This window comes from Pongo pygmaeus, chromosome 13 (assembly GCF_028885625.2).
Source record: "Pongo pygmaeus isolate AG05252 chromosome 13, NHGRI_mPonPyg2-v2.0_pri, whole genome shotgun sequence".
Classification (NCBI taxonomy): domain Eukaryota; kingdom Metazoa; phylum Chordata; class Mammalia; order Primates; family Hominidae; genus Pongo; species Pongo pygmaeus.
In genome coordinates this window covers 125,577,489-125,592,342 of record NC_072386.2, presented here as the reverse complement: position 1 = coordinate 125,592,342, position 14,854 = coordinate 125,577,489, and the positions used below count along the sequence as shown (strand labels likewise).

Here is a 14,854-nt window from a genome sequence, read left to right as displayed (position 1 = left end):
CGTGATTCTGTAGAAAATCTGATCAAATCTGAAAAATCTACTGGAACTACAAAGTGAGTTTAGCAAGGTTGTAGTATATAACTTCAATATATAAAATCCATTGTTTTTTTTCAAATCACCAATGAATAATCAGAAATAAATTAAAACACCATTTACTATAGCACTGAAAATATAAAATACTTATGGATAAATCCAATCAAATATGTTTAAGACCTATTCAGAAAACTACAAGATATTGTTGGAAAAAATTAAAGATCTAAGTAAATGAGAGATTATACCTAGTTCATGGATGGAAGATTCAATAATGTTAAGCTGCCTATTCTCCCCAAATTGATCTGCAGATGCAACACAGGCCAAACAAAAATCCCAGAAGCTTTTTAAATGCAAATTGAAGTTGATTCTAAAATTTATATGGAAAAACACAGATGTAGAATACCAAAACACCTTTAAAAAAAACAAATTTGGGAGGTCAATACTACCTAATTTCAAGAATTATTATAAAGCATCACTATCAAGAAAATGGTTGTTTGGATGTAAAAGCAGACAAATAGAACAATGAAACAGAATAGAGATTTTAGAAATAGACCTACATGGATGTGGAAATTGATATTTGATAAAAGCACAAAGGAAATGTAGTGGAGAAAAGCTAGACTTTTCATTAAGTGGTGCTGGACTAATTGAATTTGTAACAAAAAGAACATTGATCCCTACCTCACACTATATAGAAAAATGAATTTGAAATAGATCATAGCTCTCAGTGGGAAATAGAAAAGTATAAAACTTCCAGAAGAAAACACTGGAATTAGGCAATGATTTCTTGGATAGGATACTAAAAGCATAATCTCCAAAAGCAAAATATTGATTAATAGATTGTATCAAAATTAAAATATTCTGTTGTTTGGGCTGGGCACAGTGGCTCCTAACTGTACTCCCAGAGCTTTGGGAAGCCGAGCTGGGCAGATCACTTGAAGCCAAGAGTTTGAGACCAGCCTGGCCAACACAGTGAAACCCCGTCTCTACTTAAAATACAAAAAATTAGCCGAGTGTGGTGGCACATTGCTGTAACTACTGCCAACTACTTAGGAAGCTGAGGCATGAGCATCACTTGAACCCAGGAGGTGGAGGTTGCAGTGAGCCAAGATTGGGCCACAGCACTCCACCCTGGATGACAGAGTAAGATCCTATATTAAAAAAAACAAAAAACAAAACAAAACAAAACAAAAAACAGTTCTGCCATTTGAAAGGCTGTGTTAAGGGAATAAAAAGAAAGCCACAGTTCAAATGAAAATCCCAGCAGCCCTGTTTTAGTACAAATTGAAGCTGATTCTTCAATTTGTACAAAAACAGGGCTGCTGGGATTTTCTTTTATTTTATTTTATTATTATTATACTTTAAGTTTTAGGGTACATGTGCAAAATGTGCAGGTTAGTTACTTATGTATACATTTAGACTGCATTGCATCTGCAGATCAATTTCAGGAGAATAGGCAGCTTAACATCATCGACTCTTCCTAGCCACAGACTCAGAGAATATATTTGCAAATCATATGTTGTAGGCTGAAGAATGGCCCCCAAGGCCATCAACCATACATGGCAAAATGCAGATGAGATGAAGGATCATGACACGGGGAGATGATCCTGGCTTCTCTGAGTGGGCCTGATGTAATCCCGAGGGTCCTTCTAAATGGGGAGCAGTAGAGTTAGGATCAGGGAGGAAAAGGAGGCAATGAGGACAGAAGCCAAGGTTGGAGCCACTCTTTGCAGATGAAGGGAGGGGCCATGAGTTCTCATGCAGCAGCCTCTAAAAGCTGGAAAAGACAATGAAGCAGATTCTCCCCAGAAGCCTCCAGAAGGAACCTAGCCCTATCAACAACTTGATTTTAGGCTTCTGACTTCCACAACTGTAAAATAATAGTTTTGTGTGATTGTAAGCCTCTAAGTTTGTGGTAATTATCTTACAGCAGCATTAGGCTCTCATTCATCACATACATTTGATAAAGGGGTGGTACTGGGAACACAGAGAGAACTCTTCAAACTCAGTAAAAACAAAACTAACCCTCCAATTAAAAAAAACAGGCACACGATGTGAAAGGATGCTTCACTGAAGAAGATGTGTGGATATAGCAAATAAGCCCATGAAAAGATGCTCGACATCATTAGTCATAAGGAAAATGGAAACAAAACGTGATGAGACATCACCACACCCGTGTGAAAATGGCTCCACCTAAAAGGACTGACGGTACCCAGTGCTGACAAGGATGTGGAGGACCCGCTTCTCTTGCACTGCTGGACTAAGCGGTGCAGCCTTTTTGGAAAACTGCTTTGCAATTTTGCAAAAAGTTAAAAACATACCTACTGATATGGTTTGGCTGTGTCCCCACCAAAATCTCACATTGTAGCTCCCATAATTCCCATGTGTCATGGGAGGGACCCGGTGGGAGGTAATTGAATCATGAGGGTGGGTCTTTCTCTGCTGTTCTCGTGATGGTGAACAAGTCTCACGAGATCTGATGGTTTTATAAAGGGGAGTTCCCCTGCACCACGCTCTCTCTTGCCTGCTGCCGGACAGGACGTGGCTTTGTTCCTCCTTTGCCTTCTGCCATGATTGTGAGGCCTCCCCAGCCACGTGGAACTGTGAGTCCATTAAACCTCTTTCCTTTATAAATTACCCAATCTTTATGAGCAGTGTGAGAACGGACTAATACACCTATCATACAATCCAGCCATTTCCAAGCCTGGATATTAACCCGGGAGAAATGAAACCATGTATCTACACAAAGGCCTGTGCACAGAGGTTCATAGCAGCCTGGTTTGTCCTGGCCACACCTGGAAGCAACCTAAATGTCCATCAACACCTGAATGGATACACAGTTGTGGTCTATCCACACACACAGTATGACTCTGCTGAATGGATACACAGCTGTGGTCCATCCACACACGGGGTATGACGCCACTGAACGGATACACAGCTGTGGTCCATCCACACACGGGGTAGGCCTCCGCTGAATGGATACACAGCTGTGGTCTATCCACACACAGAGTATCACTCGGCTGAATGGATACACAGCTGTGGTCCATCCACACACGGGGTATCACTCCCCTGAATGGATACACAGCTGTGGTCTATCCACACACGGAGTATCACTCTGCTGAATGGATACACAGCTGTGGTCCATCCACACACGGAGTATGACTCTGCTGAATGGATACACAGCTGTGGTCTATCCACACACGGGGTATGACTGCAGTGAAAGGAAACAAACTGCTGTGCACAGTACATCATGACCCCTAAAATAGGTCTGCCGGTGGGAGGAAGACAGGCAGCAGAGAGTGGATAGGATGTGATTTCACTTGTAAAAAATCTTAGGAAAACAAGCTATAGTGACAGAGATAAGCACAGACATTGCCTGGGGACACGACGAGTGGGGGTGGGTGGGATTGCAATGAGGAAGCTTCTGGGGGTGACAGATCTGTTCCTTGTCTCAACTGTGGTGCCGGTTTCACGGGTGCATCCTCTGTCAAACTACTCAAGTTGTGCACTTCAAAGCCACATAGCTTATTCAATGTCAAGTACACCCCTGTAGGGTCTTAGAAAAGAAAATCCTGCGGGACCCAGAGCATAAGCTTTCCGATGGCTCTCAGAGGCCTTTCCTCTCAGGTGAGGGGCAGCCAGGACTCCTGCCCATCCCAGTCCACCTCCCCACAGACCCACATCCTCCCTCTCAGCACCAGGTCCCACAAGGAGCTTGGCAGGGGCCAGGCAGGGAGCCCAGTGCCTACTCTGCACAGCTGCCTGGTCCTGAAGGGTCTGGGGCCCCGGAACCAGAGAGGGGCAAAGAACAGAGGACTGGGTGTGGGCTCAGCATGCGGTCACAGGGGAGTGAGCACGCAGCAGAGGCACAGCCCAGCCCCGCTCCTCTCTACTTCCTGCTCTTTTCTTGGTCAGGATGACGATGTGACCTGGCAGGTGCCCCCCATCAAACTGCTGAGAAGCAGGACACAGGGACAGCCCAAACAGTGGCCCCCAGACCAAGATGTGGTCAGAGATCCCAGAAACCACAGGCCCCGAAAACCACACTCAGTGGCCAAGCTGCAGGAATCCATGGCAGAGATAACTCATTCCACCAGTCCTCAGCACCGACCCTGGAATATTGCCCTGCCTGATTGGGATCACACGTTGAGTAAATTATAGAAGAGTGGTAACAGTAATAAAACCCAGGCCTGCCCAATCAGGGGCTTTCGTAGCGCTCAAATAAATAAATCAATCAATAAGTACAAGGCATATTAGAAAACAAAAGACACTTTGGGCAAGGAAACCAAAACCCGAGGGGCTGTACCATGTCAACCACGCTGGCAATGAGGTCGCCTGACTCGGGGGTTAGAGGGCAGTGCCTCTGGGTGGGGAATGGAGACAGGGCACCGCTGAGCCCAGTGCTGGTGTTGGGGGACACCTGTGCAGTGAGGATTCTGACCCGCTTAAGGGAGGAGGCTCTGAGCGCACAAGCTGCCTTCTGCCAGCTTCTCTCCCACCTCCCTCCCACCCCACCTTCGTCCTGAAACCTCTCCCTCTTCTGGGGCTCAGCGTCATCTCCCCTCCCCGGGAGCATCTGTGACGACTCAGTATGGGGGCTTATACTGTGCTCTCCGAGTCCCCCTTCCTTCACCACAGTGGAGCGGCTATGCAGTCAGCAGTGGGCTGGCTGTCCCCCTGTAGGGACGGGATCTGTGCTCAGGGCAGGGTCTCCCTTGCTCACCGTGGCTGCTTGGGGCTCAGTACAGGAGGCACCCAGGGCACCCCCTGAGGGCACTCATTGCTGCCACTCAGGCACAGCCTCCCTCCACTGAGGTAACATGGGCTTGGCCCCCCGAGGGGCACAGCTGAACTCAGAGGCCAGGTGGTGAAGGTGTAGGGAGTGGCAGGCGTCACCCTGGGGGTGAAGGCTGGGGCTGGGAATTTCTGGGCACCCCCTGGCCCTTGCCATTCCCAGGTCTACACTCAGCCCTCCCAGTGAGCCCACGGACCCCTGCACCCACACTAGGGCCAGGTGGGCCAGGCTCCAGGCAGCGGAGTCAGAACCGTGGGGCTGCGAGACCTGCTGCCTCGGGGGTCAATGCGCTGGGGGCTGCTGTCTCCCACACGAAGCTGCAGCCAGCAGAACTCGGGAAAACCAGCATCCAGTGTCCCACAGAGGGGGTTTGCCAGGTGCCACCAGCCACCTCCACATTAACTCCTTCAGGCCAGGCTGCCCCTTGGGCAGAGGAACCCTGCCTAGCCCAGGGGCTGTCCACAGGGGAGTCCGAGAGTGGACAGGAGGACCACCAGAGTCAGATCCGATTCATCCTCCCAGGCCTGGGGCAAACCCACCCCATGTGAATGAAGCCCCCACTCCTGCAGCCGTCTGTCCCCCTTATGCTGGCTATGGGTGCTTGCGGACAATGGGAGCTTGGGAACGGTGCAGTGCCCACCTGAGGGGCCTGTTCTGTGATCACATAGCCTTCACCTGCACCAGGAGCACCTGAGGGCAGGAGCCAAGGCTCCTCCACACTCCCCACACCCTCTCCTGTGAGCCTCAGCCCCTCAGAGGCCTCTGCTAGAGGCTTATGGGTCCCTGCAGGTCGCAGGTTGAGACGAGTCATCTGTGAAGCAGCCGCACTGAGTCTGCCAGCATTTTCACCTGGAGAGTTGAGTTGAGCAGAGAAAAGGCGGAAGAAAGCTCGGAGAGACTAACAGAAGCAAAAGCAAAGCCAGAGGCTAGAGAGGGCCCTGATTTCCAGAGGTGGGGAAGGGAGCCTGCAGGTGTCTGAGCCCTCTCCAGGAGAGAGAGACCGAGGCTGGGGAGAACCCTCCGCCCTCTGCGGGGTCTGGGCTCAGGGCAGCTGGTCCCAGGAGAGGGCCTGCTTGGCTGACCAGAAGGAAAACAGGTGTTGTCAGGCCTTATGCAACCCACGGTTTTGTGGGCTCAGCCTTCTGGCTAATTCCAAGAGGAAGCGCTTGAGGGAGGAGGACCTTTCCCTCTCCCATGGGCTCAGATCCGTCTCACCCACTCGCCTCCTTCAAATCTTTGCTTCATTCTTGATGAGGGATTCACGTGCACACAATCACCTTTGGTACAATGTGTGAGGCTCTCATGCGTGATTCCCGGGGGACCCTAGGAGGCAGGTGGCAGGAAGCCCCAGCACGGGGGCTGAGTGGGCAGAGCAGGGGCCAGGTGGCCGGGGTCAGGTGGCTCTGAGTGCAGAGGTCAGCGAACACTCTGTAAAGGACTGATTAATACACAATTTAGGAGTTGCGAGTCATATGGTCTCCATCCCAACTACCCTATTCTGCCTGGCACTTGGAAACTTCCAGGGATGATAGAAACCAACCAGAGACAATATGGAAGCCGTGGGCATGGCTGTGCCGATAAAACTTTATTCACAAACAGGCATGGTGGCCCTGCTTTGTCTTAGCCAGTGGGGAACTCCCTCAGCCCTAGGGCATCTGATCCACCCGTAGGGCCAAGTCACAGGGAAGCAAGGACGGATGAGCAGCACAGTGGCGTGGCCAGTGGTCAGGGCAGGGCAAATGGCCATGGCATCCCACGATCGCCTGTGAGGCAAGCAAGCACTGATGGCTGTGGTGAGGGAGGTACTCTGGGACTTCGCCTAGCCTTGCAGATGGGAGGCAGGAGACTGGATGCTGGCACTGGGCGCAAAGCTCTGCGGGCCATGCCTACAAGGGACTGGTGGGAGCTCCCTCTTCCCGTGAGGATGGGGGCCACCATCCCCACATTGCCCTCTTGGTGAGGGCTGAGGAATGCGCTCCTCCAGCCAGAATGTGTGGAGAGACCCTCTGACCTCAGCGCCGGGCTAGGTGGGCCGCACCTTCATCTCTGACACCTTGTAGCTGTAGTTGTTCCCTTTCCCCGACTTCAGTTGATGCCGTTTGCAAAGCTGTCATGGGTCCCCCCGAGGTAGCCACCATTCAGGTTTGACAGGTGACAGCTGGCATACCACCAGGCTCCGTGATAGTGCACAGCACAGTTTTTAGCATCTCGGTCGTTGTCTTGGTCTTTAGTGGAGAAGGGGTAGTTGTTTTGGTATGTCAGAGAATCACCCGCTCAGACGGAAAAATAGGGCATTCTCCATGAAGTTCCAGGGAGCCTGGATCTGCTCCGCTGGGGCCTTGGTCTGTCCTCACCCCTTGGGCACTGGTGAGGCAGAGAGATGATGAGGGGCAGAGCCCTGGCATTGGAGGCCACCCTGATCTAGGGGAGCCCCATGTCCTCAGTGCTGTGTGTCCTGTGGCAGGTCACTTAACTCCTCTGAGCGTTGTGCTCTGGGCTGCCAAGTGGGGATAATAACAAGGTTGTGGCCAGGGTTGGATTAGAGAATGTGCATTTTAAATATCTTAGTGTAATTTATGGCATTTAGAAAGAGCTTAATAAACAGTGGGCACTTTCAATAACTAATGACAATCAATATTTCTAAGAAACTTGGGGAATTGGGGCTGACAAAGCATTTTCCCTCCCAGGCCTTGGGAATGTGGTTGTAGAATTACTGGGCTGGAAGGGGCATTCTAGGTCCTCTGGAGAGGGGCAGTGTGGGGTCCAAGGACACAGAGCCAGGTGTGGCACAGTTGTTTACTTCTTTGAAAAAATATTTTTCATTTTGTTGATTATGAAATCAATACGCCCTGCTAAGGGCACTCTAAGAGACCGTGGAACGGAGCAGCGCTCTCACCAGAGACATGGCAGCTGCCACTGCTTGGTGGATTTTTTTTATCTGTCTTCACCCCTGGCTCACTGGTCAGAGCAAGTGTAGACCACTTTTTTTATTTGCTTAATTTTTCTCATTAAAAAAGAATACTTAATAATGTAGGATAATCTAGAAAATAAGACATGTTTGGGGGAAAAAGTTAACTCACCCATAACATAACCAGTGAAAGGGCCTCTGTGGCATGCGTTTTCTTCCTAGCCCCACTCGGGGCCTTTCTCCACGGGACCCACCATTACCCTGGTCCCTGGTCCACCACGAGCAGGCTCACGCCATGGTGCCCACTAGGGTTTTTGGAAGCCATCCCTGGTTCTGAGTTCAGAGCCACGTACTCCAGCATGGCCACGATGCAGGGGGGCCAGAGCCTCCCCCAGAAGGTGGAGCCACAGGTGGAGCTGCTGGGAATCACCTGAGTGCCCCCAGGAGCCCAGGGAAGGTCTGGAGCCTTGATGCCACATTAGCCTCCCTGGACTACATCAGGGACACAGTGGGGACCACCTGTCCCAGTGCCGGGCACATCCCAGGCCAAGTTCCCCGCAGAGCTGGGGCTTGACTTTGCTGCCCACGTCCAGCTGGGTGGTCTTCCAGTGACATTGATCATGGCACAGACTCTGACTAGGCCCACCGCCCGCCAGTGCCCTGTACGCCCGCTGCCTCCTCCCACAGCTGGTGGGACTCTCACGACGGCCCTTCTATGGAGGAGGATTCGGCCCCGGGGAGACGGCCCTGCTGCATGCTCTGAATTTGGGACCTGCCTGTTTGGCCCCAGGGCCCTGTTCCCGACCCCCGTGTTAGGCTGCATCTGTTTCTTTGAGCCTCTGTCTCCTCTTTAAAGGGTGAGGCTTAAAACAAGCTGTTGAGAAAATAAGGCAGGAACCTTCACAAAAGGCATAGAACGGGCCTGGCGTGCTGTGAGTGGTCAGCAGGTGGCCGCTGTCAGCTTCCCAGAGTGTGATCGCTCTAAGATCCTACCCCCCGGGGGGCTGACTCACCTGGACAGGTGTCCTCAGTCAAGGCCATGGTCCACAGGAAGGAGAGGGCCAGGAGAGCAGGTCCCATGGCTACGGCAGCTCGGCTCAGCCCTGGGGCTCGAGGGTCTTTGCCGCTGAAGGAGCTCCGTGGTTCTTATAGGTCTGCAGCCGCCCACTGTAACCTCTGTCTCCATTTCCCAACCCCAGTGGGGATGACCACTCCCTCCCGACGGCTTGGTGGCATCAACTGGCGGTGGAGACAGCGTCAGGGCCACTGTCTTCTGCAGGCCCCACAGGCTTCCCAGTTAATGAGCCTGGCTTCCCCTGGCAGGGACGCTCTGCCCAGCAGAAGTCTCCCTGAGGCCGGTGGGGGAAGGGCCTGCCTGTTTGTGTCTTTAGGGAAAGCTTGGCGGGAACACTGGCCTGAGGCCCGCAGCAGGACAGAAGGGCTTGTGGAATCCAGCCCTTGAGGAAATCTCTTGCAGAGAATCTGCTGTAAGTCCACAAAAGTTTAGGAATGTCCACTGCGGTCTGAGGTGGTTCCCAGGGGAGGGAGAGGGAAGCAGGATGATTACCAGGAACCTCCCTGGGCCAGCGTGCAGGGAGTTGGTTCCAACCCTAGAGGACATTGGCTGGCGAAAAGGGGTGTGAGCGGACCAGGAGCCTTGCCAAGGGGTGGCACGCTGGCACCGGATCAGGCTCCCGTCCAAGCCGGTGCTGCAAAGACGCAGGACTGTGAATTGGACGGCAGCAGCTTCAGGTGGGGGCCGGGGCAGGGATGGGGTTGGGTGGCATGAAATTGCTCACGGAGGGCCATTGGACACCTGCCCCCTGAACAGGGGAACTGGTGGATTGGCCCCAGCTTCAAAGCCTTATCCGCACCTCTTAGAGAAGAGCAAAATCATGAAGCAAACGCTGGCCTCGGGTTCAGTCCCATTAGGGAGAGGTGGCGGGCTATGTCCCCAATTGTACCACCAGTGGCCCCTGCGCAGGTGTCAAAAGGGTTAGATTCATGACCTCAAGTGGAAAAAGCCCTGTGAGGCTCATCCATGGCAGACCAGCTCCACGTCCCTGGCGCCATACGGGCCGGAAAACACAAAGCCATTTAAAGACCTCGACTTTGACCGTACCAGACCCAGTGTGAGCAGAACATGGCTGGGAAGGGTGGGCTCCCAGGGATGTGTGGAAACAGAACCCAGAGATGTGGCCTCCCTCCCGGCACCTTCTCTTGTCACCAAAGTGCCATGGGCAAGACTCACACAGCTGGTAGCTAAAAGCCTGCGGCAGGCTGCCCAGATTCCCTGGTCCTTAGTCACCTGGGCTCCCTGAGTGGAGACAGCCTCCTGAGTAGGTGTGTGTTTCTTCTAAAGTCTAGACAGAATCGAGAAATTGAACCTCATAGTAGGAATATTTTAGCATAAAGCAATCTGTCAGTTTGGTATTTTGAGTATTGGAGAATTTGGCCTATGTCAGTGACACCCTGATAATCCAATTGAAAATGTGAAATCGAGGAATTGAATGAGTTAGTGATTTCATGTGGAAATCTGTAGTGTGTGTATAGTTTTGGAACATTTAAGAGACCTCCCCCCACAGTCATATGTTTAAATTATTCGATTTTGAAAAATTAATTTATACTCAGAAGGTTTTGCTAAAGATAGAAAGCTGAAGTACAAAAACATAAATTTAAACATTAATTTTGGAAGTGCAATTAAAATGTTTAAAGCTATTAAATGAACTAAGTCAGTGATGGACCAAGAATTATTCACAGGCCTCATAAAGGAAGTTATTAACATTTGCCTGTAACAGGTAGAACAAGGTTTATCAGCCAAATTTAAAGTCTCAAGAAGCACTGGACTTTTGAAATTGTGATTTTAATACATTGAACAAATTACATTTGAATCGATCTTTTTTAAAAAACGAAGTAATTCACAGAGTGATCTCTGTGCAAGAAATAAAAGTAAGCAATAAAGTACCATGGAGGGAACCACCCATATCACCGGGACCGGGCACAGGTCGGCTGCTGGACCTCTGAGGGCATTTTTGCTAAGGATGAGAAAACGGGGTCCACAGAGCTCCCTATGGGTCTACAGATGCTCTTGCCCCACCCCCAGCCTCCCTATGGGTGCTCTATAGCAGCATTCCCTGCGCTAGCACACAGGGATTTGGCTTCCAACTGTTGTGGTCTCACAAGTACGAGAGAAAAAGGGCTTCTGTTTAATAAACACCTACTATGTGCCAGGTACTGTTTTCTGCCCTGTGGTGCAGTAGGGAACAGAAAGACTGGTCCTTGTGCTCTAGAAACCTGTTCTATTGAGGGCAAACAGAAAATAAACAACTAGACAAACAATCAAACGAATGCATAATTATAATATCAGATTATATATCTCGAGAAAGCAATGTGGGCTGCAAAGTAAATGAGTAGAGAGTATTAAGGAAAAGCAAACTGAAACAGCTATCTCAGTGGCTACACACACATGCACACATGCACACGCACATGCACATGCGTGCACACGCACACATGCACACACACATGCGCATGCACACCCACACTCACGGACATGCACATAAAGGCACACACACACGTACACACGCACACATGCGCACACACACGGATATGCACATGCATGCACACATACACGCGCACACACCATGCATGCACGCACACATGCACACACACACACATGCATGCACACACAGACACGTTTATTTGTTGCTGTCATAAAAGTACAGGGTAAGTGTCCCTGGCCAGACACCCCTCCTTCCACAGTGATTCCAGGTCACCAGCTTCTTCTAGCATGTGGCTTTTCCACCTTCCATATGTGGCCCCTGTCCTGAGGGTGGTCTCCATTCCAGTCACTTGGAACTGGAAGAGAGCATGGGAATGCCTGTGGCAGGGGCTTCTGGTGACTCCCTGGTGCCTAATGGTGATGGCACACCTCCTTTCCACCTGTTGCACCTCGGCCCGACCTGAACCACAGCTGGGTGACTGCAAGGAACACTAGGGAACACAGCCTGGTTGTGTGACTGGGAACAGGAAACAGTGGTTGCTGAGCACGTAGGAAAATGAACTGAGGCTATCTGTAGGGTGCGTCACAAGGTCGCTGTTTGTATGGTGTGTGTTTCTCTATTCATTTGCTTTCATCCTGTTTGTCCCTGCAAGTGCCTTCTTGTAAACAGCGAGTCACTGGATCCTTCTTTTTTTAAAAAAAAAAAAAAAAAGAATCCATCCTGACAACCTGTGCCTTCTGAGTGTTTAGTTGATTTACATGTAATAATTATCGATATGGTTCTGTTAGGAGTACCATCTTGCTATTTATTTTATATCCTATCTTTGTTCTGTCTTACCTATCTTACCTTGAGCTGGTCAAGCATGTTTTAGTACTTCATTCTCTCTCCTCTGTTGCCTATTTATTTATTTATTTTCATTTGTTTATTTATTTTGAGATGGAGTCTCACTCTGTCACCCAGGCTGGAGTGCAGTGGTGCCATCTTGGCTCACTGCAACCTCTGCCTCCCTGGTTTAAGTGATTCTCATGCCTCAGCCTCCCAAGTAGTTGGGACTACAGGCACAGCCACCATGTATTTTTGGTAGAGATGGGGTTTCACCATGTTGGCCAGGCTGGTCTAGAACTCCTAACCTTCACCCGCCTCAGCCTCCCAAAGTGCTGGGATTACAGGTGTGAGCCACCACACCGTTTAAGGGAAAATCTTAAAAACAACCGGAGAAGAAGAAAAAAGGAAAAATTAATCAGAAGGGTAAATGACTTCTCATCATAAAAGGAGAAGATAATGAAAGAACATTTCTAAGGTGCTGCAAGACAAAAATTCTTAACTTAGAATCATAACTACATGATTCAAAAATGAAGGAGAAATAAGACTTTTTTCAGTTGAGTGAAAGCTGAGAGAATTTGTTGCTGGCAGATCCATACCCCCAGCAACGCTGAAGGGAGCTCTACAGCTCGGGGAGGTGTTACCAGATGGAAACACTGATCCGTAGGGAAGGTGGAAGAACAGTGGAAGTGGAAGGTCTGAGTGAGACTCTGTCTCAAAAAACAAAAAAGGTTTTCCCTTGACCATTTGTTTTTAGCAGTATTCCTTGGTGTGGTTTTTTCTTTGTGTTTATCCTGCTAGGGTTTCTTTTTTTTTTTTTTTTTTTCCAAAACAGAATTTCACTCTTGTTGCCCAGGCTGGAGTGCAGTGGTGCAATCTCGGCTCACTGCAACCTCTGCCTCCCAGGTTCAGGCGATTCTCCTGCCTCAGCCTCCCAAGTAGCTGGGATTACTGGTGTGCATCACCACGCCTGGCTAATTTTGTATTTTCAGTAGAGACAGGGTTTCACCATGTTGGTCAGGCTGGTCTTGAACTCCTAACCTCAGATGATCCACCCACCTCAGCCTCCCAAAGTGCTGGGATGACAGGCGTGAGCCACCGTGCCCGGCCTCCTGCTAGGATTTCATTGAGATCTTAGATATGCAGGTTCATGCTCTTGATCAGATTTAGAGAGTTTTGGTCAGTATTTCTTGAACTATTCTTCTGCCCCATCTTCCCTCTCCCTTCTTTGGACGGCAATTGCACTCTCTCAGTTTGCTCACTACCTTCCCAGTGAAGATGGAGGCTTTGTGCACTTGTTCTAGAAACTTTATTTTCCATGCCTCAACTTTGGTATCTATGTTACATGTAAAAATGTTTATTTAGAAACAGAACGCTTGTTCCCCGGTGCTGCAAAGAAATAGCACTTGAACATAAATTTAATTCTCTCAGCAAGGCCTTTCGTACTTTCTGCAGAAAGGGTGCTCATCGCAGATGGAACAATGGTGAGAGCACATCCGAACAAAGGAAGGAAGCAATTTTTATTCCTTACAAAGTTTGTCCCTGCTACTGTGTCCTGTCTCCATTGGCTGGAGCCAGACCTTACAATCTAAACTAAAACCTGATTGGCTAACCGTTTAAAACTTTTTAAAATAGGTAAAAGTAATGGAAAGACAGAGGAAAAGAGGAAGTTGCTTATGAAAGGACTTAGAAAAGTAATAACATTTCCAAATAAGGAAGGGGCATGGGCTGCGAGCTGGGACATGCCTGTGAGCACGTCCAGCACAGATATTTTGGTTAAAGTACAAGGACATAGAATATACTACATGCCTGTGAGCATGTCTAGCATAAAGCTAGTCTTTAAAAGAAACTATTATTTCTAATACTTATGATTTATTCTTTAATAAGAAGGGAAACTTTGAAGAGGAACTTTTTTACTTTCTACATCTATCAACACTTCTTTGTATTCCCTGATCCTTCCTTATATTCCCCATCTGATAAATGTTTAATTTTACATATCAAAATTTTTACTTTTAATATTTATACTTTGCTTGTCATTAGATTTCCGTATCTCTTTTGAAATCCTCCATTTCTCCACTCATTACATCTAAATTTTCTTGCATATAAATTAACATATTTATTCTACTTATTTAAATAATTTGCCTGCAAATTTCAGAGTCTGAACACTCATTCATTCATTTCCATTGATTTTTTTCCTTTTAATTACGGATTACATTTTCCTTCTTCACTTGCAGCATGTCTAGTAAGCCTTGATTCTGTGCAAAGCATCGTGAATGCTATGTCATAGAATTCTGGATTCTGCACCCTCTCTCCGACAAAGCTGAGCTTTGTGCCAGCAGGCAGGCAAGTTGCTGGAAGATCACTTTTGATTCTGTGGATGCTTGGCTTTAGACTTTGTTAGAAGGGTTCTGTGTTGTCCTTAATCCTAAGGTAAAAGCTTTAGTTCTGGAATATGGTGCTTACATAATGCTTAAGCATTGGGTCTCAATGGAAAGCCTGATTTGCCAAATTCATTAAAGTGTGGGGCTTGAACTCCAGTTGTCTCCTCAACCCTGGGTTGCCGCTGGAATGTCTGCTCAGCCGTGCCAGCCTTCCAGCAGCTTCTCCCCAGCAGGTTCATTAGAGTCTATGTCAATTTGGTATTTTGGAATCCAGGTGACCAAGGGCCAGGGAATCCAGGCAGCCTGCCATGGGCTTTTAGCTGCCAGTTCTGAGGGGCTCACTGTTTCTGTGTAAGTCTTGCCCATGGCACTTTGGTGAGGAGAGGTGCCAGGAGGGAGGCCACATCTCTGCATGTTG

The 14,854-nt window shown here is 49.0% G+C and overlaps 1 long non-coding RNA gene across 4 annotated transcripts in view; it reads left to right on the top strand.

The window, feature by feature from the left end:
* The first annotated feature begins 2,552 nt into the window (after positions 1-2,552).
* Positions 2,553-14,854, top strand: part of LOC129043760 (uncharacterized) — a 44,927-nt gene continuing 32,625 nt past the window's right edge. For all 4 annotated transcript variants that reach the window (XR_010123390.1, XR_010123391.1, XR_010123389.1 and 1 more), the window contains exon 1: positions 2,553-2,633. This is a non-coding gene — a long non-coding RNA (uncharacterized LOC129043760). The remainder of the gene's footprint in view (positions 2,634-14,854) is intronic.